The following is a 6,024-nucleotide window of genomic DNA, read 5'->3' on the forward strand; positions in this document are numbered from 1 at the left end:
GTTCGCCACACAATCATGAGGACCTGAATCTGCCTCAGCGTGCACGTAAGAAGTTGGGTGTAGAAGTGCATGAGGGTAATGGGCGGTGTGTGCGTGGGGGGGGGGGGATGTCTGTGGCTTGTTAGCCAGCCAGTCTAATCTACTCGGTAAGTTCCAGGCTAGTGAGAGACCCTGTCACAAAACAAGCAGAACTCACATGATAGCATTTAAGGAATGCTGCTCAAGGTTGTCCTCTGGTCTCCACACACATGTGCATGAACATACATGCACACACAAAAACATGACCATGCACATTTAAAAGCACACATGCATAAACAAACATAAACATTGGTTTCTGTAGGCCATAGCTGTGCCATCAATATCTATAAGGAGGGTTTCTCCAGAGGAAGGACAAAGATTAGAATATTATTGTACAGACTAACATTTGTTGAATGTTTACAATGTTTCAGACGTGTTCATGTCACCTAAATTCCCTGTCTATTCTCACACAGCCTTCAGAGCGACATGATATTATTATCAATTTGCAGGAGAAGCAGAGGTTGGAAAACATATGACAGCCATAAGCTCAGTTTGTGGGGACTCAACCCCAAGGGTACTGTGGGAAAGACAGCCCATCCTGTACCAGGCTCTAGTTCATCAACCCCCCCCCCCTTTGAATCCCAGGCTGGACCACCAGTACCTGAGGGGCTCACAGCAAGTAGAACACTGGCCTAGATTCATGGGTGAGGGGACAGGGAGAGAATGAGATGGAGCGACGGGAGGGTCAGTGGAGACTTCCAGAGAGGGTGGCTACACAGCACCGTCTCCATGCTTCTCTCTGTCCACCTGGCAGTCTTTGCAAGACAAGAAGTACTTCACGGACTGTGTTTTCTTCTCAGCCCCTGAAATGAACTTTAAAAAGGATTTAAAAATACACTTCACAGTGGTGTTTAGAACATAAGTGATCAGTAGTAATCTGTAGTGAGCATAGCAAAGGAGAACCAGAGGCTCCATTTGCAAGTCTGAGCTCACAGAAAGCATTTGGCCTTGTGTTTCTCCTACTGCCTTCTATTCCATTCCGAAAGGACTCCCTTGTTTTCCTTATCCCTCTGCACATGGCAAAAGTCCAGAGGGGGCACTGAGGTCGGGGTTTTATTACCTGAGTGTCTCCACAGGGCACCCAGGTGTTTCCCAAGGGAGCGTTTTTATTTCTTTTGCTTTCTTTTTTATGTATATTTTATTCCTTACAACCTGACCTCTGTTTCCCCTCCTTCTCTCCTCTCAGTCCCCCACATCTCCCCTCAGCGGCCCCCTCCGTCCACTCCTCCCTCATTTCTATCCAGAGACCAGGCCTTCCCAGGCCTTGCAAACACTTTGTTTTCTGGCTCTTTGGTGACCCCTACTGGCCGCAGGGAGTATCATTCCCCTTCCCTTCTCCCCGTCACTGCCTCCGGCTCGTGGTCTCTTCTCTTCCAAGTCCTCCTGTCTCCCTCTTTCCCTCTCTTTCTCTCCATTTCTCTCATCTCCTCTCTCTCCTTTATTGGATTGTCACAAAGGCTATTACAAAGGACACAGATGCAGGGACCCACGGAGAGGAGCAGGAAAGGCACGCGCCCATCTTCTCCTTTTTTCTTTTCTTTTTTTAATTTTTTGAGGCAGGATTTCTCTGTGTAGGCCTGCCTGCCTTGGAACTAACTCTGTAGACCAGAAACTCACAAAGATCTGCCTGCCTCTGTCTCCCAAGTGCAGGGATTAAAAGCGTGTGCCACCACGGCCCGCCAATCTCCTTTTCTATAGAGACTTAGCTGCATAGACAGAATTGCTAACAGATTGTGTGGGAAAACTCAACAAACCTTGTCTATCTAGAATCCTCTTGTCCCCAATATATGGTTGCAGAATATTTGTTTACATTGTGTGAAGATGTGTCACTGTGGTGGGTTTAATACAGAGATGAATGGTCAGTAGTTATGCAGGAAAGAAGAGGCAGAATTTCTGGGGACAGAGATAGAGAACTCTTGGAAGAAGGGAAGCAAGGAGACACCAGAGAGACGTGGGAGAAGTTGGACACGCAGAATGATGGAGAGGTAAAAAAAAAGCCATGTGGCAGAGCATAGGTTAACAAATATGGGTTAATTAACTTATAAGAGCTAGTTGGAAACACCCTAAGCCACAGGCCAAACTTTCATAATTAATAAGAAGTCTCTGTGTTGTTATTTGCTGGCTGATGGTCCCGACGAGAAAGTATAACTACAATGTGTCGCACATGCCTATGGATTATGGAGCAGGACTTCTCAGGAACGAGAAGTCTTACCAGAGGATTTCTCTACGGCCAGCTCCAGGATGAAAGGTGGAAGGAGAGTGGAGTTTCTGGGGCCTATCTCGGGGAAGAGAAATTCTAATTCAACTGTCCTAGGCAGAAATGAGCCAGGAACCATGAAAACGCTGTCTCCATGTCTCTCTGTCTCCATGTCTCTCTGTCTTTCTCTCTGTCTCTCTCTCTCTCATCTTCAAGTGTGTTTCTATGAATGGAAAAGGTTCTTTTTTGCCAGCCTTGGAAACAATGGTTCTCTCCCAGAGGCCACAATTTAGTATAAAATTAAAAGACTATTTCTGTAGATGTAGGTAGAAAGTACACAGACATGTTATGTTTTTCTCTCAGCACCAGTTGCAGTGACACACAACCATCAAGGTTGTGTTCTGTCTTCTTCTGCAGCTGTTATTTAGCACAGTGATGGGCAGACGTACATTATTGATAATCCTTCCTGTTTCCAGTGGGAACCACGGCTTGTCAGGGTTTGTAGGGCAATCTGTTAGGAAAAAAGCTTTACAAACTAAATGAGACACATCCACGGAGAAACAGACGACGTCTCTTACATGGTGGGGACATCACAGGCAGGCACCATCTGACCAGCCCTGCCCTTCTGCCCTCAGTTTAATGTGAAAACTTTCTGCGTCTTTCATACCTTCAGAACAATGCTTCCGTCAGCATGTCCAGCTGGTCTTGGAACATAGCCCGCCCACCTTGCATTGGCGTAAATACCGTCCTGAAGACTACTGCTATGTGTTAAATTTCATTAGTGGAACACTCCACAACTACTTTACGTAATCATCTAAGACTCCTATTCCCATTTTGTGACCCTCCCCAACCTCATGTGAGACTTTGTGGTCATTAAGTTGTTCATGGAGACTCTAACAACTCTGGGAAAGGGTTTTGCAGGTGCAAATTTCTCTCACACACTCCCGCTCGGGTATCTAGTCACTCTGACCCTCCTCCAGCAGAAATCTTACCATTCATCAGAAGCACAGTATGAAATTTGGCCAGAAATCTGGGTTCCCACACACTGACACTCACAGTGCTTCTTGGCTGTAACCACCCCCCCAGCATTTGGTGTTCACAGTGACACCCAGGATGGGTCTACAGTCACATCTCTTGTTTTTACTGTTGAAATACTTCTTGACTAAAAAACTGTTTTTTTACTAACAACTGTCCAAGCTGGGGAACGGGAGGTGGTGGTCTCCCAGGTGTTGATACACAGTGCTGGGTTTCATTATGATGTCTCAGCCTCAGCTTCCTCACTGCCCTCCACAGGTTCGCTTTGACAGAGGACTGGTTGGGCTGCTGGCTTCCAGAATTCCAGAATCCTACTATTGTTCATGCCAGTGAGGTCCCACTGGCATAAGCTGTCAGAGCTTGTGAGCCCCAGCCCCCCACTGTGAGTGGCTGCCGCCTTGCTTGCCGACCTTGACCAGATGTCCTCCCTATTCAGATTCCCTGCCGGTTTCCTTCTCACCTAACCGGAGAGATCACCGGAGGTTCTTTGTTCCTGTATCCTGCATTTGGTGTAAACAGCTTAGATGCAAGTATGTAGAACATTCCCTAGTGAACTTCTGCCCTCCGGGGATCCTCCATTGTGCCGTAAGCCTGTATTTAAGGTTTTTCCCCTTTTTCAATAAACGGCATTCGGCATTCAGCTATGGCGAATGACTTGCTGTCTCTTGTCTCTGTTTTTAATCCGAAGCCCCTCACTCGGACATGGTGAACGGGTATCGGTAACGCGGGTGTTACCGCTACAAGAGCTCGGACTAGCCAGGCCCAAAGGACTGCCTTTCCCTGCGCCCCTCCACTCCTCAGCCATAGTGTAACCTCCATTCTCCTCTCTCTTTCTATTGTCAGGGGACTTCTCTCACAGATTCATCTGGAATAGAACTTTTGTACTTCCCATTTATTTTCATTTCCCACTTAGGGTGCCCATATGACACCCAGGAGGTGAGTTGCTAGCATTGACTAGAGAGGAGATATGGCAGACCATCCCACTGCTGTTGAAGCATTCACTAGAGAGGAGATGTGGCAGACCGTCCCGCTGCTGTTGAAGCGTTCACTAGAGAGGAGATGTGGCAGACCGTCCCGCTGCTGTTGAAGCGTTCACTAGAGAGGAGATGTGGCAGACCGCCCCGCTGCTGTTGAAGCATTCACTAGAGAGGAGATGTGGCAGACCGTCCCGCTGCTGTTGAAGCGTTCACTAGAGAGGTGATGCTGCAGACAGTCCGGCTGCCGTTGCTTCTCTTGCTTTGCTGCTCTATTCCATTTGAATATCTGTTTCCTATCAAGTTATGGCTAAATACTGGACAAAAGCGATAGGGTTGGGAGTGTTTATGTTGACTGACAGGTCAGGAATACACTCATTATGGCAGCAGGAGCAGGAGGTGGCTGGTCACACTGCCTCCACAGCCAGGAAGAGAGAGCTGTGGATGAATGTTTGTGCTCGCTTTCTCCTTTTTGTCCAGCCCAGGATCCCAGCTGGCTGGTTAGTATTGTCCATATCAAGGTGGGTTTTCCAACCTCATCTAAGCCAATCTACTGCTGCCTCACAGCTTTGTTTCCAAGGTGATTCTAAACCACATCTACTTGATAGTGAAGACTAAGCACCACAGTTGGTAATTTTGTTTCTTCATTATGTTAGTCTGTCTTCAGTGGGATGAGCCTCTCTGTCCACTGCAGAGACCCACAGAGGTTTCCTAGTGAGAACTCATTCAGGGTCTGAGAATCCGAGCTTGCTTTACCCAGCAGGGCTGCATAGGGGATGATTTGACCACAGGCGTGGTTACCAGGTGTGTGGAAGGGTCTGCACTAGGCTGTGCAGTGTGCTTTGATCTAGTAAGGGGGAGGTCTTTTGCCCTGCCCCTTGGAATTATTGTAAAAAGCCCCTTTGAAGAGGCAGAAAGGACCACTGGGTTTTGATCCAGGTCCTCCCAAAGCTATCCTGTGTTTTCGTCTTTCTCCTCTTCGCTATCTTTCTATCTAAAAGTTTCTTATCCCTCTCTCCTCCTCATAGGAACTGTTTTAAAAGGTGGGCACTGGCCTCCCACAGTCCACCCCTGCTGATATCTGTCCCGTTTAATCCTGGAGGACACTTTACAGTAGTGGTTCTCAATCTGTGGGTCACAAACCCTTTGGCAAACCTCTGTCTCTAAAAATATTACATTACATTCATAATAGTAACAAAATTACAGTTATGAAGTAGCAACAAAAACAATTACATGGTTGGGGTCCCCACATCATGAGAAACTGTATCAAAGAGTGGCAGCCTTAGGAAGCTTGAGAACCACGCTCTACTGGATCATGGCCTTCAAGTTCTAGCTTGATACTTTGCATCTTTGCGTGTTTTAGGGAGAATTTATACTTTCCCTTCCATTTTCTGGAATGGCACTTATGAGATAACTCATAACTGCTGACAATGTGACAAGATGAGAATCTGAGGTTTCGCTCCTTGTTCTCATGTGGTATGCTCAGTTATTCTCCTCTTGGTGAGTGAGGAATTAAATTATGATGGCTGAGAATGCAGGTAAAAAGTGAGTGGAAGTTTTGAATGAAACATCTGTAATTAGGGATTAGGTCGACCCACTAAAATCACTTCACCTTAACTTTCTTCTACTCAATTTGCATACCAATAACATGTCCTTTCTCGAATAATCGATGAAACAGTTCATGGCATACGTACCATTAATATACAAGTAACATGATCTTCACATAGGCTGCGAGTGTTA

Source organism: Peromyscus leucopus, chromosome 7, assembly GCF_004664715.2.
Source record: "Peromyscus leucopus breed LL Stock chromosome 7, UCI_PerLeu_2.1, whole genome shotgun sequence".
Lineage (NCBI taxonomy): Eukaryota > Metazoa > Chordata > Mammalia > Rodentia > Cricetidae > Peromyscus > Peromyscus leucopus.